The sequence below is a fragment of the Acipenser ruthenus genome, chromosome 19 (assembly GCF_902713425.1).
Source record: "Acipenser ruthenus chromosome 19, fAciRut3.2 maternal haplotype, whole genome shotgun sequence".
Classification (NCBI taxonomy): domain Eukaryota; kingdom Metazoa; phylum Chordata; class Actinopteri; order Acipenseriformes; family Acipenseridae; genus Acipenser; species Acipenser ruthenus.
In genome coordinates this window covers 31,852,347-31,875,859 of record NC_081207.1, presented here as the reverse complement: position 1 = coordinate 31,875,859, position 23,513 = coordinate 31,852,347, and positions in this window count along the sequence as shown.

Below are 23,513 nucleotides of genomic sequence, written 5' to 3'. Positions count from 1 at the left end.
AAGAGAATACTGATAGAAAAAGGTTAAAAAGAAACACTAAAACATAACATGAATAGTAATTGCGTTGTCATTTTAAAATGTCATTAAGTAAGTTTTCTGTTTTAAGCAATCTGTTCATAATTACAAACATTTGCTTGTAGCAATTACAAACAGTTGCTTGTAGCAATTTAATTTGCCTGTTCTAATCTTTTCTGTAATTATAGCAAACACAAGCCGTGCTTGGGAGTAGCACAGCTCCCAGGAAAAGAAGACAGGCTGGAGCTCTCCATTATAACCAACCACCACAATACAGCTGCATAGAGACATTGCAGTCCTGATACCTCAAAACCAGGCTTACCAGACGGCCCGGGAAACTGGGATTGTCTTCAGCCTTCATTGCTTTGTCCCAGTCAGAAACTTTTAAAATCGTCCCGGTTTTGCTATTTTGTTTTTGCATTTTTTAGAAGTACAAAACTGTAGCAGTGTGCTCAGCAAGTTGACAGCACAGTAATTTATTACACTGAAATAAAATAAAGAAACGTATGGATTGCTTGCTTACTAATTCTGATTGTGTGTTTAATAATTCATATTCTGTTTAACTTCCTGGACCATGGCTAGTTTTTATTATTATTATTATTATTATTATTATTATTATTATTATTATTATTATTATTATCTTGGAAGTGCCACCAACACCCAATGTCACATTTTTAGATTATGATTGTGTTATTATATACCTATGTTAACTGTTTCAGAGTTCATAAGCACTCCTGGTTGAAGTGTGCTTCTCTCAATAAATCCCTGTCCAAAGACATTTACCTAGTGATTGGGTAAATAATATCCAAACAAGTGGCAGGGTGATAATAGTTGCAAACAATAGTTGTAAATAATAGTTGCAGGGTGCATAATATTTCTGCAGCTTGTGCTGTGTATTTCCCGTTTTGTCAGCTAAATAACATGTTATTTTCCAAGAGTTGCATAAACAAGTCCCAAGGACAGGTGTGTTTAATCCAGACACACCCAAGGCTTTTGCTATTCAGAGCAGTAGGCCTCCACTAGACCTGTCGTTAGCATCCATTTCATATGCTGAATTTAAAATCAGCTTCTGGAAATCTGAATGAACTGAGGGTGCCGGTGCCACTTCTCTGGAGGAATTGCAGGTTTTATTTGTTTAATTTTCATAGGTGTCATTGTGGGCCCCAGTGGCCTCTTATTCTGTGTCATAGCACAGTAGTAAATAAACCCTGGAACAGTGTGTTGAATGAAGGTGTTTAACCTAGAATAAGAACCACAAGAGCCAGAAGCACATTCATTTCAAACAGTTATTTGTTGTGGGGTGTGCACTAAGCCGGATCCTTTTGAATTTTCCCCTGAGATCAGGTAAGGGCGTTGACATCAGGATAAACTGTTGGACCACATGCATTATTATTATTATTATTATTATTATTATTATTATTATTATTATTATTATTATTATTATTATTGAATAAGTATAGTGATATGAACAATCCAATGATACATACAAAATATATATAAAAATATGTATATATTTTGTTTTAAATGTTTATTTCTAATTTGTCGGCAGTTGTTTAATATATAATAAAGGTAAAAAATAAAATAAAATTAACACTGTGCTATTCAGGGTTGATTTCCCTCGGTGTGATCAGAAAAATGATGTAGCATTGATTGATCTGATTCCATCACGTTGTGTGCAATATCTAAGCAAAGCTACTGTTGTAATTTATGAAACACATAGAAAATGAATACATCGTTCACTAGGCTCAAGCCTTGCTTTGTTCTCAGAGCAGATAGTGTGCAGGGTTTCTCCAGAGCATGCCATTTCTCACAGTTTACTCTGAAATATTTTCAGGAGGTACACAGCCGATTTGCAAGGTTTAAACATTGCATCTGACCTCCTTTAATGTAGCCAGCCACACTGGCTTACCCGTCACTCCAGAGTGGGGCTCATAAAGCACAGTGTTTCGATCAGCTGACACACTCACAGCTGGCTTGTGCTGTGCTCGTGGGGGTGTTGTGCTTGCGTTCTTTATGCTTATTTGTTTGGACATTGAAAACAAAACTGGAGACTCTCAGGGTTCTAATATTGTATTGCAGGAAATAGTGATGAGAAAAATTCTGTTAACTTTCCTGCAAGAGCCCCCACAGTACCCCACATGCTGACACTAACATATATATATATAGAAGGTCATAGGTTACAATTGCATTGGAAACAAGGTCAAAGCTCATCTATGTTTAAACAGCAACAATTTCTGTGCAGAGTTCGTCCTGAAATGTATTACTCAGAATTACTGTACTAAAGGTGTTAGCATTGTTTCTAAAGGTGTTAGCATTGTTTCTAAAGGTGTTTGCATTGTTTCTAAAGGTGTTTACATTGTTTCTAAAGGTGTTTACATTGTTTCTAAAAATCTTGCAATGTCAACTTTAGAATCGAGAGCTATATTTTATATACAGGAAATGCTAAAAAAAGAAATACACAGTCCAACAGGACAATTTAAACCCTATAATGGTCCTTTATGAGACAAAAGAAATCTTACAGGGTTATTTTTGACAAGAGTATATTGGAACAAGACTCCCCAAGCATTACCTAGCAGACCCCCCCCCCCCCCCCCCCCACACACACACACACTAAACCCACCGAACCTGCCCCCTCTTGTGTGTCTGGTTTAATGCCCACCAGGATTCACTGAGCAATACACACCACTTACACACGCACACACAGTATGAATTACAATAATACAATGCTGAGGTACTCTTTCAGTTTCACAGAACCCCACCCCCCCACCCCCCTTCCGTTTCGAGTCTTGAATGATAGCTATTAATTCCCTTCAGAGGACACTTGATGGAAGGCTAACAACATTTTGTATCGTTGGTACACTCGTGACTCAAACTGCATGAACTCAGTTACAAATGAAAGATACTTGGTAACCTGGTTACAAATTGTCTCCGCTGTTTGGATGATGGCGTTATCACAATAGGCTTTGCTGAGTTTAAACTAGGAGCAGCAGCTTTGGCATATGTACCCGCAGTAATATCCTTTAATATTGCTAAAGAGATCAGCTTTCTTAGTGAAATCACAATCCTCTGTAATAATTATAATTGGTGTGGTTGGTGTTGAGGCAGGCACTCACATTCGTGATGATGCTGTGGTATAACATTGAAAGCTGGGAGGGTACCAGCCTCACTGTTTTTACACATACCGGTAAATTAAGCTGTTAAAGGAAAGCATGGGATGGGTGTCAATCCATACTGTATTGTGGTGAGGGCATGCACTATTTAAATAGGCTTCTCAAATCTATCAAATACAGAGTGAGCAGAGGAGAGAAGAGTCAAATAATGTATGTCATGAGACAATGAAATGTCCTCGGTAATATATTTTATATTTAAACACCAAAAACCATGTATTCAATATTAGTAGTAGTAGTAGTAGTCATAGTAGTAGTAGCAGTAGTAGTAGTATGTCACAAAGACGGCCAGAGTGGGTTGCGTCAGACCAGACAGGAATTCAAACACACAGACAGACGGTGGTGATGAGCTGAGTGCAATGGCTGCACTCAGCGTTTATTAACAAATAAAAGGGTTGTAAACAGTACAAAAACAGGACACGGCACTTGCGCCAAAATAAACAGACATACAAAACGGACTAACACTAAACAAACGGTGCACGGACAGACAAACAGACACGGTGAGAACAAACACTTTACGTTTACGATCTTTACTTCTAATTACTCCTTTCTCTCTCACCCGTTCTCCTCTTCCGAACACCCAACCCTGAGTGCAAGAAATGTGCGTCTATATATACTATTGTGCTGGGATTCAATTACTAATTAATTATTCACTTGAATCCCAGCACGTGAATTAATTCTGTGCAACCCCGTGCTCACATATTACATTTAACCAGCACGTGAAGTGATTTGTGCCCTCCTCGTGCCTACATACAAATCTACACTTTTTAAATACACGTGAAACACAGACCCGTTTATATCCCGTGTACCAATCTATACACCAACATTTACACACGCAACATACAACACATATCACACAAATGCACACAGGGGCGGGGCACTTTGCCACATAGTAGTATAATAAAGCTAAATGCATGTAATAAATAATGTCACATGTGAAGCATAACTACAGTAACATTGATGTACCTTGTTTATTAAGTGTATACAATGCATTTGCACGTTTGCTATTCATTTTGCTTCATGTGGTTGCGGTACAGGTCATGGAAATTTCCATGCTGAATATGTCCTGTTTGCTTCCCCTCGAACCAGCAAATGTAATGAAAAGCGAGATGTACTGTATCATTATGAAAACAGCAACACAGGAATAAAGAGCAGCAGTGAATAGCCAAGAATGGAAACAAAGGCAGTTATATAATAAAAGAAAGCTCTTGTATTAAACCTTAGCAACAGACTCTCTTCATCTCGTTACCTATTTGAAGAACGTGAACCTTTCAGGCTTAGCAGAGCTTCAGAAAGCCCCCCCCCCCCCCCCCCACCACCACCACCACCACCACCACCACCATTTGTGTTGGAAGTTATGCATCTATCTGAATGACTAGCATGGGGTTCAACCAGCAATGTCAGTCATTCTATTTAGCTAATATTGGAGATAAAATCCTTGAAGATAACAAAGCAAATGCACAATCAGTTAGAGGGTGGCAGCACAGCAAGAGCAAATAGTCATTTACCATTGTTTTGTTGCAAACAAACATGCCCAGATTGCTAGTTTTAAGGCTTAATGAATAAATCATTTCTACGACCCCCCCCCCCCCTCCCCCGCCCGCACATCTGCTGCTTCCAAAACCATTCTCACAGAGAACTCGCACGGAACACTGCTGGAGCTCTGCCAGCTGAAATAAAACTCTTCAGACAAGATAAACATCATATTACTTCATTACCCTTTTAAAACACATGCAAATCAAATCCATTATTCCCCTTTTTCACAGATATGAAGTTCATTTGGCTTGTTTTCAATGCCTCCTCTTGTCATTACTGACCATCAGCAGCTGAACTGTGTGTCTGTGTTGCCCATTTACCGTCGCTGAATGAAACATTAATACCGCTTGCCACTAATATATAACGTGTATCACAACTGGGATCTAATAATAATTTCCCTGCTAAGTCTGCTCATCAGAGTCCATCGGCTGACAGCATCATGAATGTGATTAGCATAGCAGCTGCCCATGACAACTGCATCTAAATCATTGTAATGCCAGCCAGCTCTTTGATCTCCCCACCCTGTTAAATTAATCCTGTTTTATTATTATTATTATTATTATTATTATTATTATTATTATTATTATTATTATTATTATTATTTATTTATTCTTTTAAATAGCAATTGTCTGCGAGATACTGTACAAAGTTTAATTCTCTGAGGAGTTTGGAGTATTTGAAACGAGCAGTGGTTGCAAATGCAAGTGTCTTTCACAAACTGTTTTCTATTTATAATAGAAAGAGGAACAAGTTCATAAGATGTGCTGTTTCCCGGTCTGGGCAGTTTAAACAACAGCTGCAGGTGCATCAACATGCCATAGTCCTTCTGCCAACGTGCTGCAGCAGAGCTCAGTCTAGAGCCATCACTTCCAGCTCTGTATCGCAGGACAAATCCCTGGTAATTCAGGACAACTGACACCATCAAATCTGATGCACTGAATGGAAGCGTTAGATTGCAGCTTAAAGAGTAATTAGCTTCAAATTACATTTACGTTTTTTAATTTGTATTTTATTTTATCATCCTCTTACTATTCTTCTAATATTTGCATAATTCGGTTATGTATCATTGCTGAATTGTTGAGTTTTATTATTTTAATTATATGGCCTATGTTGGAGTGGTGAGAAGAGTCCCCAGATACTGCACATATAATACAGGTGTCAGAGAGGTCAGAGCTAGCTCTATGAGTAATTCGTCTCTAAGCACAATTCTTTCAATCACATTTTACATATTAAACTACATGCACATCTAATGTTTATATGGTAGCACTTTATAATAAGGTCCAAAAATAAACACTTTTATTAGCTGAGATTATTCATGCACATTATAAATGCCATTATTAATTCATTTGCTTTATAAGGTCTAATAACCTACACTGATTTGTCCTTAATAACCTCATTTATTATTATTATTATTTATTTCTTAGCAGACACTCTTATCCAGGGTAATTTACAATTGTTACAAGATATCACATTATTTTTTACATACAATTACATTATTTTTTTACACATTATTTTTACATACAATTACCCATTTATACAGTTGGGTTTTTACTGGAGCAATCTAGGTAAAGTACCTTGCTCAAGGGTACAGCAGCAGCATCCCACACCTGGGATTGAACCCACGACCCTCCGGTCAAGAGTCCAGAGCCCTAACCACTACTCCACACTGCTACAGAGAGCAGACTGATGTAAATGGCTTTATAGATATTTATAGTTTGCGCTTTTATATTTATGTAGCATGTTTTAGAGCAGTATGGAGTAGTGGGGCAGCAGTATGGAGTAGTGGTTAGGGCTCTGGACTCTTGACCGGAGGTCGTGGGTTCAATCCCCGGTGCGGACACTGCTGCTGTACCCTTGAGCAAGGTACTTTACCTAGATTGCTCCAGTAAAAACCCAACTGTATAAATGGGTAATTGTATGTAAAAACAATGTGTAAAATATAATGTAATTGTATGTAATAACAATGTGTAAAAAATATTGTAATTGTATGTAAAAATAATGTGCTGTCTTGTAACAATTATATGTCCCCCTGGATAAGGGTGTCTGCTAAGAAAATAATAATAATAATGTTTTAATCATTAATAAATGGGTAATAAAGTGTTTATTAGCTGACCTTATAAAGCATTAATAATGGTGCTAATAAGGTGCTTTATAAATATTTATAACATGTTTGTTCATAGTTTATATGCTATGTATTCCTCCTCTATAAAGTGTTAATAAAGTGTTTATTATTGGATTTATTATAACATGCTACTGTTTATATTTATATTAACCTCCTCTGTCTTTTTGTTCAGTGTGCCGAACATTTTTCATTTCACTATTACCCACACTATTGTCAGCCAGTGAGCCCCCGGGTACGGACGTTTGCAATACTGAGCATTTAATATTCCAGGGTCCCAAATATTGGTTTCATATTTTTTGTGGTCTGGTGTAAATCGCGTTTCCCGGTCAGATTCTGTTTTTAACAAACCTGAGCCCCCGAGGAGGTTAAGAATATCATTATGTGTGAGTGAAAGCATTATGTTCCAGAGATGACCTTTTGCTGATCATTTATTTTTGTCTGTAAGCGATGATAGAGGGGAATAAATCCACAGAGATGTGGAAGATGTGCAAGTATTTTCATTATGAAACCATCAAAGAGAAAATGTAGACAACATTGCCTAATAGAGTATGAATTGTTCATATAATAATATAAACTGACAAACACAATACTTCTGTCTTGTATATAATCAACAGCAATGTTTTGTATTCTTCAACTGAAGGGGTGTTTTTAATGATCTCCCAGTATTTAAAGCTTTGTGAAAAGACCCCCCAACCCATGTAGTGTGTGTTTTTAATAAAATGTGATATTACAAACTGCTGTGGTGTCAGTATGATACATGGAGTTCTGTAATATCCTCTCACTACCTCTATAATGTGAGAGCATCACATGTTGAAAATGTCACTGTGATCTAAGTGAATGGCTGTCATGTTATTTGGGTATTGTGTGTACCATACAAAATACTGCAGCAAAAAAATCCTAAATACACCACTCTCTCCAAAACTTAGATTGAGCAAGTTACACACACGTTACAGACATACGCAAGAGGAGTGTGAACAGACTATATATAGAAGCCTGGTGTTTACAGTTGTGATGTAGACCACATGGCTCTTAAAGTTCTCCAGGGTGAGTTCGCTGGTTAAATTTTTTTTTTTTTTTTTATTTAGTAGTCACCAATTGTTTTTATCATTTTTTCTCCCAATTTGGAATATTCAATTATTTTTAGGCTCAGCTCAACATTACCACCCCCACGTTGACTCGGGAGCGGCGAAGACAAACACACGCTGTCCTCCAAAGCGTGTGCCGTCAGCCGACCGCTTCTTTTTCACACTGCAGGCTCGCCATGCAGCCAACCCAGAGCTATAGCGTCGGAGGACAATGCAGCTCTGGGCAGCTTGCAGGCAAGCCCGCAGGTGCCCAGCCAGACTACAGGGGGTCACTGGTGCGTGGTGAACTGAGGACATCCTGGTCGACCTAAGTGTGGGGTGATATGATAATGGGGTTATCATTTTGTCATGGTAACTATAACATTTCACAGGTGTGACTGGTCTGCCCGACCCCCCAACCCCCCCCCCCCCCCTGACACTGATGGGAGACAGTTAGTTCTAACTGAAAAATCTTCCTAGGCGTGTCCTGACACATTCGCTTGGGAATAAAGGATCTGGCATCTGTAAAGCACACAACCATGTCAACAAATGGCCAGGTGTGACATTATTTTCATATGCATGCAAATCACCTGTGAAAATATTACTATTGTGCAGAACAAGCAATCAGTCCCTTGCTTTGTATAAACCTGGTAAACACCTGGTATGTTACTATACTTGGGCTCCAACTGATTATCCTGCCTCTGCCCTTTCTAAATGCAAGAGTTCTGTACATTGGTGCAGTGGTGCGAGCCATTTGTTGGAATCCCAGTCCTATAGACAGTGTATTGGATCGCCTCCTAGTGGCTGATGAGATCATAATACTGACATCAGCATATGACACGTACATACCTCTCACCTGCAGAGCTTGCTCTTTAGTTAAATGGTAAGACGTGAGTCTTTTAATCGGGAGGTTTGCTGGTCACGTCCAGCTCTTGCCTTTCCATCCACTTCAGTGAACTGAAATGCCAAATGATGACATCACAGAACCATGTACCACATGAGGACCACTGTAATATCCACTGTGCTGCCATTGCTGTAGTTGTAGTCTGCTAATGCTTTTTGCATGGGTTAAAATGCTGGTGTTATAATGGTATGCTATGTCTCCACCATTTCCGAAAGGATATCACAATGCATGTGCTTTGGCTTTAACAGAGTTTTATATCTAAATACAATTTTCTTCAGTGCCTGCAGAAGACTGCAGGAAATCCACTTTCCTGCAGATAAATCAGGAGCGGGTTCTATAATCAATCTTTGGTCAAAAATCATAATATTGAGCTGGATTGTCAGCGGTTCCATTAACAAGATTAATTTGTCCAGTTTTACATTTCCAATTTTTACACGAACAACATTGATTCCCAATGTACTTATCTGACATCATTTCCTCCCCCTTTTCTACTTTAATTTGAATCCAACAGTCGCATCAATTTAGCAGAGCTGTGAAGAGCTGCACAGCAGCCTGTGAATAAATATTTTATTATTATCCAGCGATCTTTCTTCTGCACTATATTCCAGTTAAGTATTTTAAACATATCACAATTAATTGGAACGCTAAACTATTTTCTTCCTTCCAATTTAAAACCCACATAAACTTGTTTAGTATTTATTGATGTATTTATTTAGTATATAAGTGGATGTTTTCATTGTTTGTTTCCCTCCTGAGTATAGGGTGTACAAGTTCTGTCAGTTCAAATACAAATATGGGATGCTTCAGTACAATTAGAGTCATGAAAATACTCCACATTTTCACTCCAATAATAGTCAGGTGACTACTCTTTGAACGCTGCTGGCAGCTTATGAAAAGTACATGTAAATTAATGATATTTCATTTCAATGTTTATGTGTTCTGTATCATTCTTTATTGCTCTTATATCATTATTGACCAGGCTCACTTACTAGTCCAGCAAAAACAATCCCTTCAGCCACTGCTTCTGCCTCAGGAAAGACTCCTTAAAAATGCATTTCTGAGGTCCTGTGGACTGAAAGCTAACCCACTAGGGTTGTGAAGCTGGAAATGTCTGACTTCTCTGAAAATGTGATTTTGTGTAAAGAGATTTTGTGTACTAAGAGATGCCACAATTGCAGAGAGGACCAAAAAAGTGGCACCATCTTCATGGTAATTTCTAGAACCACATCCGTTCAGAAATTCTGCTTAGGAGTCTTTTCAGAAGCAGCAGTCCCATCTGTTGAAAAGGGACATTCGTTTTGCAGACCTGTTTTTTTTGTTACACTCTCCCCCACTTTAACCTCATAGATCAGCTGCAGCCCATCGATGCGTCGATGTAACAGAGCGCAGGCTGGGCACGAACCGGCGACACCGCACTCCACAAATGAGTGTCTCAACCACTATGCAAAAGAGCTGGGCTTGTCTGCATTTGTGCTAATAAAGCTTTTAACCTCATCTCCTCTCACTGACAGGGGACAGAATCCATACAGGCTGTGCATCACACTACACATACTCATACTGAAAGCCACAGCACCCACAAATTGTATGGACTCTAAGCCAAAGTTACATCTGGTCCTGCTGCACTGCATTGTACAAATACTTGTACATCGTTTCTATTTATTTAACTAGTTTACATTTTTCAGAGTAATTTAAGTAAGAAATATTCAATGCTATTTCAGGTCCCACTTTGATTAACAGTGTTCCCTTAAAAAGCTCTTAATCACGCACACTGAACACTTTTTTTTGCAGTGTTCTGTAAATGTGGATTAAAATATTGTTTTATATACAGCTCTACTGCAAAATGAACAGTGGCCCCAAATGACATTTATCCAGAACTAAATTACCAGAACATCATTTATAATTTATGAGTTCTATTATATCCATACTACATCGAGTGTACAGTAAATTTTTATGGTAGCTTTTAACATTCATGTTTAATGAGAACGGTAAGAAATATTTATGTGCCTACTTGTACAGTCAGCAGCAGAATAGTTACAGTATAAAAATCTAATGTTGCGGCAGCGAGTCACAGTGATAACCCTCAAACCTGTAATGAACAAAACATTGAAACAAAGGTAATTATTTAAATGTGGTCTTAACTCACAAGGCATTCAGCCCAGGAAGAAGCAATTTGCATACATTAACATATATATGACCGTGTGTGAGTGAACATATATTTTCTCTTCATATATAATCGTATGCTTTAACGCATACTGTATGTATGTTTAATAATATATATATATATATATACAGTATATAAATACAAACATGCATTAACATATATGAATGTATAAGTACGTAACTGCATATGCGTACATGTTCATTATTATACATATTCACATTTTATTTGTAAACTGAATTTTGATTTTATAATAAGTAATGTATTCTGTTGTATTTGTTTCTTTGTTTAGGCAGCGCAGTCAGTGTACGGTATGGTATGATAGCAAATGCTTCTATTAAAGGGAGATTTCAAAACATGCTGAATACTGCAGGTATATATATATATATATATAGGAGGTTCATCCATCACCTGGATTCTGTATCACAGTGCATCTCTGCAGGTCTGGATCATTTAGACAATAGATGAAAGGGGAGGGCAGTCTGAGTCAGATAAATGGGGGGTTCCGAAATAAAGCAAGAGGAGCTGTTATGTGCCCCAGATATGTCATATCTGGATGGTATAAAAATGTTATCGAACCTGACAAGCCAAGCCTGAGCGATTGTGATCTGCTTTAAAGAAACGAGCTGGAGAGCTTTTTCTGAATTTGCGACCACTCCATTTAAGAAAAAGTGAAATGCATTGTGCAGTAATTTAAAAATAAATGTATGTTACTTTAAAAAAAGTGCACATTGATTAAAGACGTGTCAAGTTTTATCTCCATCCCTAGATAAAAAGTTGCTATTACTGACACAAGCATATCCATTCAAGTCTCTATGAAAGGGTCAATACCACATGGAAGTCATCCTTCATATCATGGCAGATGTCATTCTGACTACAATACATCATTGGTGTGGTTTTGTCTGTTTTTCAATGGACATTGTCAATGGACTCTATTGATTTATCATATTCTATTCCTCAGCCCATTCACTGAGACTTCTGATATAAATAAGACAAATGTCTCAAGGCAAGGTTGTCCCAACCAAAGCAGCTAAAACAAGTGACTGATGCAGGCTGTGATTGAAAGAGTATTGACAAGCAACAACACGTGTGTCAATAATACATTTAAATCCTGATCTAAACCTAGTCACAACACTGTGCTAGGCTGTCACATTCTGCAAGCTGCAGGATCTCAAATAACGGATCTCAAATTAATTATGGATTGACCAACGCATGTCAATGTGAATGTAGATTTCATTAAAACGGGCTTGTGTGTGCAATGCAGTGTAACCTTACATTACATGATCCCAGACAATAGAGTAAGCGGCACTGGATTGACTCTCAAAGGTGCTGTTGAAACAGTAATCATCTGTCATACCAACATATACAAGAAGGAAACATCAGCACTGATCCTCTTATGGATGGGTCTTACAGAAGCTGGGTGCTCAGGCATGCTTGAGGTCCATCGTCACAAGATTACAGACAACTGTTCTGGGCATTCCTGAAATTGGGCTGCTGCTGCTGCTGCCGGTGGAGATGAGTTTTGTTTTCGGAACTAGAAGCCTTATTTACTGGTTTCCTGCTGGATGGTGACTGCTCCCTACACTGGTTTATAATGAGCATGTTGTTTTGAAAAAGGGGACAACCATCTGAGGATTGCATTGAGGAGGTGTCAGGTTGCTCTCTCTCTCTCTTCTGCTCAAACCCCTCCAGCACTTTCAGGCAGCTGGCTGGTTGCATAATAAGAGGGATACTAATGATCACTGAGTGTCTTTCTAATCCCAGGTATACCTGAGCCCTGCATCACAGAGGGATTCTTGTACTTTCTTGTATTGGTGGCAGGTTCTAAATTTACTCCCAGACTACATCTTTAAGAGTCTGTGTTTTTTATGTTTTTTTTAAAATATGTTCTTTTAATCCTTCTACCTTTTATATATAAAAAAGCCATTGTTAGTCTGAGCTCTTGAGCACCAGATTATCTGCCTTTGTACACACAATCCACCTACCACTTTCTCTTATTATTACTCAATACTAGGATAGCACATAAGGCTTCCATAAAGACAGCATTTTTTTTTTAATTACTAAATTACTTAAATCTTTGCAGTTTTTTATGCACATTTTTTTCTGCAACTTTGCAGGGTACTGAAATCCCCCAACCCCACCCCCACCCCACCCCACCCCCACCCCCACCCCGGGAAAAACTAGCACTACACTTTCATCATATTTTCTTTTATTTAGTAAGGAATCTGCATTCTATTGAATGAGACTTTAATGCATATTAATTACTCTAGAGGCTCCCGTTCTGCTCATGGAGAAAGCTGCAATTAAAATATTTTAATTATCCACGATCTAGGAATTTGTCTCCTTAAAGACAGCTTGATGCGTATATTTCCTATAACTACAGATCGTCTTTACAGTCCACTCCATTCATATATATATTTATACAATGAAGGACGTTTAGTTATGCATCAGCATTGGTGAGATCAATGACTGCTTTCACTGGTATCGTGTAAGAATATAATAAAAAGAAAAAATCCTAAACAGCTTTTCACTATATTCTTGTTTTATACACGATTTGTAATGACGATTTATTAGGAGAGTCTTTGGGGGTGCATCAGGGTAATGACCTTAAAAAGCAGCAAAATTGAGAGATTAATGATTCGTCCCAAATAATAATAATAATAATAATAATAATAATAATAATAATAATAATAATAATAATAATAATATATCTCTATAGATATATTTATACAGTCCTAGTTATATCTAGCAGTAAACTAAATGCTTAGCTCACAGCATTTGTGTTTTTTGTTGGTCATACACATTTCAAATAAAGCGTATCTTTAATTGACACCAGAAGGACCAGCCTGCTGTAACTGGGTTTGTTTTGCAAGTTTTCCTTTTTCTGCTTGTTTGAAGTAAACAGTAAAACTAAACAAAAAAAAAAATTAAAAAAAAAAAGAAAACGCAGCCCGCATTCACTGAGGATTAATGGGAATTCCATTTAACAGCTTGTATGCCGGTGCATCAATCACTAGAGATATGACAAGGTGCTTTGTGAGATGTGCAAACACACCTGCTGCAGCGTGCGTGCTTCTCATGCTGTTACACCTGCCTGCTACTGCACTCGGAACTGCACTGAAATGGGATTTAGCACTTATTCATATGTCTTTCCACTGTATCTATGAAATAATAAAAAAAAAACCTTTAGAAATACCAGCAGTCAAGTCTAAGATTGTCTCCCATTGCAGGGATACTTTCTGTAACCAGGAAACAAACTCGCCATTAGCACAATTACCCCCACACCTTACTCAGTGATAGGAATTTCATTTGAAATAAAACATTATTTTTGAACTATTTAGTTTAGGACTAGCCAAGATGGTCCATATACAAAAAATATAACAAAGTTGTTGTTCTGCGGGCGATTCTTTTTGATAGTATCAGCTGAATATCTGCATTCATGAAAGCAATCGGGCAAAAAGGCAGGAGATCAGGCATGTGTTAAAATAGCAATGCCATTGAGTAAAAAACAAATGATTTTTAACAAATAATAGCAAGCTTAAACTTTTGGCTGCTTTTCGCAACAATCCACTGGAGTTCCTTTTAAAACCCCAGGCTCTACAGGACTGTCTCAGTTAAACCAAATTGAATAATTCATTGACTGATTGAACCTCTAATCAGGGCTTTACATGAACCCTTTCCTGGGTTCAGATAACAAACACTTATTACATTTATAAAGTTATAAAACACATTTAAATATGGAGATAAGAATAATACTGTGATTGATGTAGTTGGTGGAATAATTATGTGCATTAAGACTGTAGATCATGTAAGTGAATGAGAACAAGCACAAGTTATTTACACAATAACCACAGAAATAAACACTATTCACCCCATCATGTGTGTATGTAAAATACTCTATTTATAGCTATGTTAAAATCTAATAGTACATTTTAATAAAACATATTCAGCTGCTCCTATCAAAAGGTCATTAAAAAAAATCCTTTTGTTGTAGATTAGTGATTATAAATGCATGCTAAAATCCCACCCTTCTTCATCTGCACATCCTTTTCACAGCCCTCATAATGACCTGCATTTATTTCCCACAGTTGAAAAGCAGAAGGTACATTATGTTTCAGTAATGAGTGTTCTGCAGTGCTTTAACTCAGTCAATAGCCGGGGCCTCTTATTTATAAGCCTTCTCCTGAAACAATGCCATACTGTGTGTGAAACCTCTGAAAGTCATTTGAGGTGGCAATTGAAAGTTATTCAGCACTCAAAGAAGTTTCAAAGACCTTCAGATGCTGGAATAGCATTGACCTCTTAGTTTCCTAAAGGCCATATAGGTGTATTTAAAAGAAAGAAAAAATATTGAGCAGCTGAAACAAGTCACCAACCCTGCAAATGTTTTGTGTTGACCAGAGCAGCTAAGGGAAGCCAAACAAACCCATTGAATTGTACACTCTCTATCTGGAACCTGCAATGCAACAGAAATACAAACATCAGCCCCTACAGTGTATTCATGCCTATTAATGTTTGCTTCATCACTGAGGCCACTTTACCTGCGTATAAATCAAGGCATCATATCACCATGAAAGTGCATTACTTGAATGTTTTATAATGTTGCAATGCATCTTGCTGTGTATATATGATTGCCAAGAGCAATTACGAGATACCAAACACAACTCTTCTGAAAAATCAATTTTAAGATGTTACATTTTCTTTGAAAGCAGAATATACTGAAAGTGGGAAAAAAGTCAATAGCCTTTCCTAATTAAGGATTCTTCAACACATCTGCTGCATAAAACCAGCACAGAATGGGTTTAAAACCATTAAAATCATGTGACATTATGATCCTTTAACTCTACTGGACCATATAAATGTACATCTATACATATATATATATATATGTATGTATATGTAAAGAGAGAGAGGGTGTGCACATGAGAGAGAGAGAGAGAGAGAGAGAGAGAGAGAGAGAGAGAGAGAGAGAGAGAGAGAGAGAGAGAGAGAATAAAATACCCTCAAATAACAGTTATGGGGTTCAGTACATCAAATTCATAGTGCAGTAAAATAAACTCAAAAAGTGCTCTTCTCCGTGAAAGACATAGCTTTATAGTTATTGTAACATGTAAGACATACACATTTCAGTTCTGTAAGGATCAATATTCATACATCATTTATGAGAAGACTGCAAAGGACAGTACAGGTTATTAATCACTGCCTCGATTACTGGGTCAACCAGAACAAAACCTTGTCTTCAACATTGCCTTAAAGAAGTCACAGCAAAGCATTACTATGAAGAAATCCTTGTCTAATACTTGGACATTCAGTTACACCTACAGTTAGGGGTCTCCCAGTCAATGACATTGCAATAACACAGTGACTACACAGGGCTGTATAGATAGAATGCAATGACATGTGTATAGATGATTTGGAACTGCTCTTTACTGTGGAATACAACTTAATCAATCTATATGAGTTTCTGAAAAACCCTGAGCCAGGTACGGTTAAGTGACAGAAGCTGAAACCTGAATGTATACCTGTGGCAAAGTGCCCCGCCCCTGTGTGCATTTGTGTGTTCTGTGTTGTGTATATGCGTGTATATGTTAATGTTGGTGTATAGATTGGTACACGGGATATAAACGGGTCTGTGTTTCACGTGTGTTTAAAGTGTATAATTATATTTAGGCACGAGGATGGCACATCACTTCACGTGCAGATAAAATGTGTATAATGTGTGGCACGGGGTTGCACGTAATGAATTCACGTGCTGGGATTCAAGTGAGTAATTAATTAGTAATTGAATCCCAGCACAACAGTATATATAGATGCACAGTTTCACTCAGTGGGGGTTGGTGTTCGGTGAGTGGAGAACGGGAGAGAGAGAAGGAGAAAAGAAAGTCAAAAGTAAAGTAAAGTAATTAGTGTTTTCACTCACCGTGTTTGTCCGTTTGTCTGTTCACTGTTTAGTCTGTTTTGTTTGTCTCTTTATTTTGGCGTATAGTGCCGTGTCCCGTGTTTTTGTGTTTCAAACCTTTTATTTTCTGTTTATTAAATGCTGAGCGCGATCACGCGCCCAGCTTATACCAAACCACATCTCTCTGTGTATTCCTTCCTGCTTCCGGTCTGACGCCACCCACTCTGGCCGTCTTTGTGACAATACCACACTGAATTAGTGCAATACAGGCTGAATGATGTAAACACTGTTTGCTTGTCATGTGAGCCATGCACATTCCTCGTTTCAATGGTTTTAAATAGAGGAAACCTTTATAAATCAAAACACTGTGGTCTATGACAGATAGATAGATAGATAGATAGATAGATAGATAGATAGATAGATAGATAGATAGATAGATAGACAGATCCAGCTAATATGTAGTATTCTACACATTCAATTAACTAACAGCCTCCAGTTAGCTTAAATAAACATTTGGTCAAACCTAATAGAATTATCCCGGAACTATCTAGTGATTACACAAATGAAAGCAACAGCCTGAATTCCGCATGGCATATGGCACTTCAACAGCTAATCCCATATGGGCTCATGCAGGCAACTTTACAGAAATACTGACAAAAAAAAAAAAAAAAAAAACTAAATATGGGTCTGTTGTGACAGCCAACAAATATATTTGCAGTTTACAAAAGAAAGAAAAAACGCTGGAACATGATTGTTCTGCTGTTTAACAAACCCACAGTGCCTGATGGAAAGAGGTAAATGAATTTGCCAACTGTTTATGTGCTAAAATAGTCGCGGCAGCATGTTCCTCCAATAATTCAATGATACTCAACAACAGACATGAAGAAAAATAGCTCTGGGCTCTGTTTGAGATCTGCCTCCAGCTTATTTCAACCAGAGCTCCCCAATCCAAAGCAATTACAAACAGCGTTTATGAGTAAGAGTTCTATCACACAGATGTGGCTAATAGACAAAGACATGTTTTTATTATTATAGCCCGCATCCCTTAGTCTTCCCTAATTAAGATCTGTATGTGCCTGTGGCAGTCTGGCTCGCAGTGGTGACGTCACGGACCAGGAAGTAGAAACCAAAACAATGGATGGGCGGTTAAAGCTGAGTGCAACGGCACTCAGCGTATTTATTAATAAACAAAATATTTAAACAAACCAACAAAACACAAAACAAAAGGGCACGAGGGCCAAACGAATAAACAAACAAACAAGTAAGTGTCATGCTGGACAATCCAGCACGTTTTAGCAATTGTTTTTCGAATGTTGCTCGCTCTCTCCGCTCCCCGTACTCTCCTCTGTACACCCAACAACCCAGAGTGCAGAGAGCTGCAGGTTTATATACTCTGGCCGAGGGATTAACTAGTTGTTAATTATCTTATTATCCCTCGGCCAGAGTCTGCACGCGTTTGGTAAGGATGCATGACTGTCAGCTAGTTAAATAATCAGTAGCTGATCAGCCATGCATCCTCACTGGGTTTTTAAATATAAAATAATAAAAGACGCAGCGCTTTTACCCGCGCCGTAAACAAAAATACAAATAATAATACATAGAGGCGGGACACTCCGCCACAGTGCCCGAGCAATGAACTGGAAAGCAAATGCTTGTATACATGCTTGTGGTAAATATCCACACATGCTGTACCCACCCCCTAAACACACCCTGTACTGTCACTAATTTCAATTAGATCCAGACAAAATCCATAATAGCTAATGCGATCTGTAATACTCCTTTAACTAGTCTCATTATAAATTGCACTAGCATTGCAAAATGTGTAAATTAGTACAACGTATGTGAATATTTCTGAACTTCACCTCCCTCTTTGAGGTATATAGTTCTTTAAAGTATCATATCTAGTAGAAAGGCTACACCTTGTCTTATTTTCTTGTAGCATTTTAATGGGTTTTCTATTCCACCAGCATGATATTGCTTCAGGCTCAAAACTCAATTTCTTAGTCTTGAATAGACAGCAATTGCACAGACCTAACTGAATTGAGAAGATACAGTGGCCTTTCCTCTTGAATAAATTGGGGCTCAGTTTTAATACAGCAGCACTCATGTAACACACAAACACATTCTGATTTCATTTCCAATGTACAGCATTAACAATGTGAAGGTTTTAAAGAAAAAGCAAGCTAAGCAGCTCATTAATGTACAAAACATATGAATCAATGCATCTATCGATCTAACTACATGTGTGTGTGTTACTTCTATGTTAAAACCTGAGGATCCTGCATAGCACATGTAGCTGTTACTGGGTCCTTTACTGTAATGGAAACTGCTGAGGATTTCTCTACAAGAGTAGAGAAATGATAACTTATCAGCTTCATTTCATATCACTGCCGCTCTGGACGTATTGAGTTGACTATTCAATATGTTCCGCCGCCACTCTGGTACTGTTCTGAAGCAGACATCTTACACAATACTGTACTGTGCACCAGAGGAACAGGAGCTTTTTATTGCTATGCATCATGCACAATCCTCTCATCACTCTGGCAGGCAGTGTATGGGTGCAATCAGAGATTCTGTGGTTGAATGTGGCTCCACTTTTCCATGGAGATGCTATGACGCATTCTGTATCTTGTGTTTTGATCCAACAGAAGCACAGTCATGTTATTTATTAGTGTGTTTGTTTAGTAAAACAAACCTTTTTGATTAAATAGCGATGTTTTTATGTGTCTTTGCGTACATTTATTATTCCAAATAAATTATACAAATAGTACGCATCCTCTATTTAAAGTCATCATTTACTGTTTTGTATTAGCTGAGATTCATCATACCCTGCAGGTGAATGTGTCCATTAATACATTACTATAATGTACATTTTCACAACACACAACTTCCAGGAATCAATGCAGAATCTCAGCAAATCATTGTTACTGGGATTAGAAGAGTCTACAGTAAATTAGCCCACTGTAGCATTCCTGCTCTGTGCTGGCTCAGCATGGAATCAGCATTTATATATGTCCATTTATAATCCAGTTTGCAACGGCTTTAAAACAAACATGCACAATAGAACAGGGTTTTTACTTGTGTTTCTTTAGCTAGAAACACTCGTCCAATAGACACACAGTCCATTTCCTCCACCTAAGCAGTACTGCCACAGATTTAAGACTGTATTTGCTTTCATAAGATTAGTAAAACACAGAAGTGTCTGTCTTCCAGTCCTGGACAGGGAATACATATAGTTTTCTTTTACCCAAAAGATTGACTGTACTTCAGAGGCAATTCAGATATGGCACGATCGTTTTTTAAATTATGTGTGATTAAATTAAATGACATATACCGGTAATGCAGACTGCCTTTAAGGCAAACTACTGACTGCTGTCCTCTTTATTTTCATATAAAGACGTCATTGGTGCCATACATGCTTTATAAGATCCTAGTCCCATATCATGACAAGCAGCCAGCCCATGCAATCACATTTTCACCTCTCTTACATAGTCCTGTCATGGTTTTTATTCATAAAAAATGCACTTTTACTGTAGTCAGGTTTTCAATAAACACAGACTGTGGTGATGTTTGTTAAGGCTTTGACATAATGTTACTAAAGAAAACAGGACTGGCTGCACTTACTATACATTGTGCTTGGCAAGCAATTATACATTATTCAGTGTAAACGCAGTGAAACACTGAGGATGCAGCAGTAGCCCAATAAATCTAGCACTGTGCTGCCAGATGTAAAGTAAAAGACACATGTCCTCAGCTTTGCAGCACCAAGCTCAATAAAGGTTTCAAATGCAGTGTAATTACATTCCAATGAGATTTCTATACGTTTTTACTACCAATTACCACAAGTTAGCTACAGTAATTTTCAGGATCTAACTGGTACCTCATGTGTTACATAGTTGGACAACATTGTATCTCTTGTAGAGGGTGCACCTCTTCTATTCTACCAAATAGAAAACACAATAATAACCATACATTGGGTTGGTAACATCGATTAAAAACAAACACCATATCAAAGCCTTGTAAGTAGATGTCTTGAAATGTTCATGTTTTCTCACCCTTTATTAAAGCCCCACCACCACCACACACACACTGCTATTTCATTGAAAGGTATAGACTTCCTCTATTTGTTCAACATTAGGTAGAAAACGTATTTTTTGAGATATTACAGAACTCTTGTTTAGTGTAAGTGTGCCCTGCATCAGGATCTCTCGTTTTGAAGTCTCTGGCTTCTAGGAGAATACAGAGGATCAAAGAAAATGAGAAGATAGACAGATAGCAACATTCAATATGAAGAAGAGCCTGTTATACAGCAACAGCAAAACAAGGGCTCCTTACACAACCCCATAACCAGGGGCTCTCTTCACTCAGAGTCAACTCATGAGTTATTGAAAGAGTTTATTTTTATGAATTCAATGTGACAGGCACTCCTCTAGACTGTTATCAGCAGCAAAGCCAAAACGATTTCTAAAAACAAAGCAAACGGAAAAGGGCCAGATGTTTGCATATGCAAGACATACCTCAGTGCTGGCCACAATTATTATAGGGGTGTCCACAATTACTACAGTACTGTCCAAAAACACTACAGTTTCCGATAGTATACGACACTTAGCACTGCAGTATACTACAGGCAATGAGGTTTTGGACAGCAACATAGTATTTTTTTAAATATGGGATTGCTGTATTGAAGGTTCCAGTAAAGTATATAACTACTAGATCTTAAACTTATAAAACGGCCTTTTCTATACAATGAGGCTATGAAGGAATTAGTCAAAGATAAACATTTTTTTGTGTTATTCTTCTTCTTCTTATTATTTATTTCTTAGCAGACGCCCTTATCCAGGACGACTTACAATTGTTACAAGATATCACGTTATTTTTACATACAGTTACCCATTTATACAGTTAGGTTTTTACTGGAGCAATCTAGGTAAAGTACCTTGCTCAAGGGTACAGCAGCAGTGTCCCCTACCAGGGATTGAACCCACGACCCTCCGGTCAAGAGTCCAGAGCCCTAACCACTACTCCACACTGATTGTTCTCCATGGGCGCTGCATTGTGCATTGCAGCCCAGTGTGAATAGCTACACACTCGGCTGTGTGGTGTGGAATCTGTGCTATGGAGGGCCCTGCTCCTCTGGGATTACATTACCGAATGTTTTCATTTCAGTAAACTATGTAAGCATCCTTGGGGAGTTAACTGCAAGCTTGTCCTACCATCAGCGATAACAATCCAACCTACAAGGTTTTTTTTTTGTTTGTTTTTTTTTGAGGAAAATCTATTGTGCCTTCTGCCTTACGCCGTCTTATTAATGGCAAGGAATGCTAATGCATTTTGAAATAGAGCCATATCTTCTTGGTTCAGTTTTATAATTGCATATTCATGCGGCCTTTGTGTGTGTGTGTGTGTGTGTGAGAGAGAGAGAGAGAGAGAGAGAGAGAGAGAGAGGGAGAGGGAGAGGGAGAGAGAAGAGAGTGTTTGATGGACCTACACGCGAATGTGCAATGCATACTGATCCCTTAACCATTTTTACAGCCAGTCTGATTCAATTAGTTCTTGTCACATCAACAATAAAATGGACAGAGCCAAAAACAATCAAGATGGCTTTGACAGTAAAATGGTTATTCATATGAAAATATAAACGCAGCATAGACAATTCATCAAATTATAATCTGCACATTTTTAGAGATTTTTAATTGGTTTGGAGAAGTTACCCTGCAAAACTTTGAAAAAACAATATAAAAAAAGATGGAACAATTATTCACACTGTGACTGAAGGGCATATAATAAAAAAAGAAAAAAGAAAAAATGCTAGCAAGCACCAAAGATCCTACTGTTGTAGAAAAGGAGTTATTTTTGTAATATTTGTCTATTTTATATGTTGTATGCCTTGTCACAATTTTCTAAATGTAAAGGCAAACTTGTGGAATGTTACATGCAGTACAATGTACTTAATGTGCAAAAAAAATTACACATTAAGTACAATGTAACTATGCATAATAACATTGAAATTATGTGTAAGTCAACATGTATTTACTAAGTAACTATTCTGTAAATACAGTGATTAGAGACACTTCATGTAAAGTGGTACCGCACTTTCAGCTTGCAACATTGAAATCGTGTGTTTGAAACATGTATATTAAAGCTATCAATATTTTTCTTTTTTTTTTGTAAATGTTATTTTAATATTTTATCACCTTTAGGGCGTCCGTATACGTTGAATATACAGACTTCTCGGGGGTTGAAGCCACTTGACTTTGTTTCGTGCCTATATTCAGCGTATACGGACGCCCAGCTGGGCCTTATTACATACATATCACACACGCAGATGGGATGTGATATAAACATAGCAGTCCCAATGTAGCTTTTTGTAATACGATCTGAAAAAATACACCAGAACAATGTCAGTAATGCAGGAAAAATCATACAGCGTGGATCAATACAACTGTTGGCTTTCTTTTATAGTTGATCTTTTAATTATAAAATGGAGCCAACTCATATGCTTTTGCCATTTCAATTGTTTAATCTTTCCCTATTACATTCGAGAAATGTATGCAAACCCTGGATTCACAAGCACCAGAGACACAGTTTGCATTTGAAGATTAATCACACAAATGTTTCTGAAGTCGATGCAGCCAGTGTTAGACTACT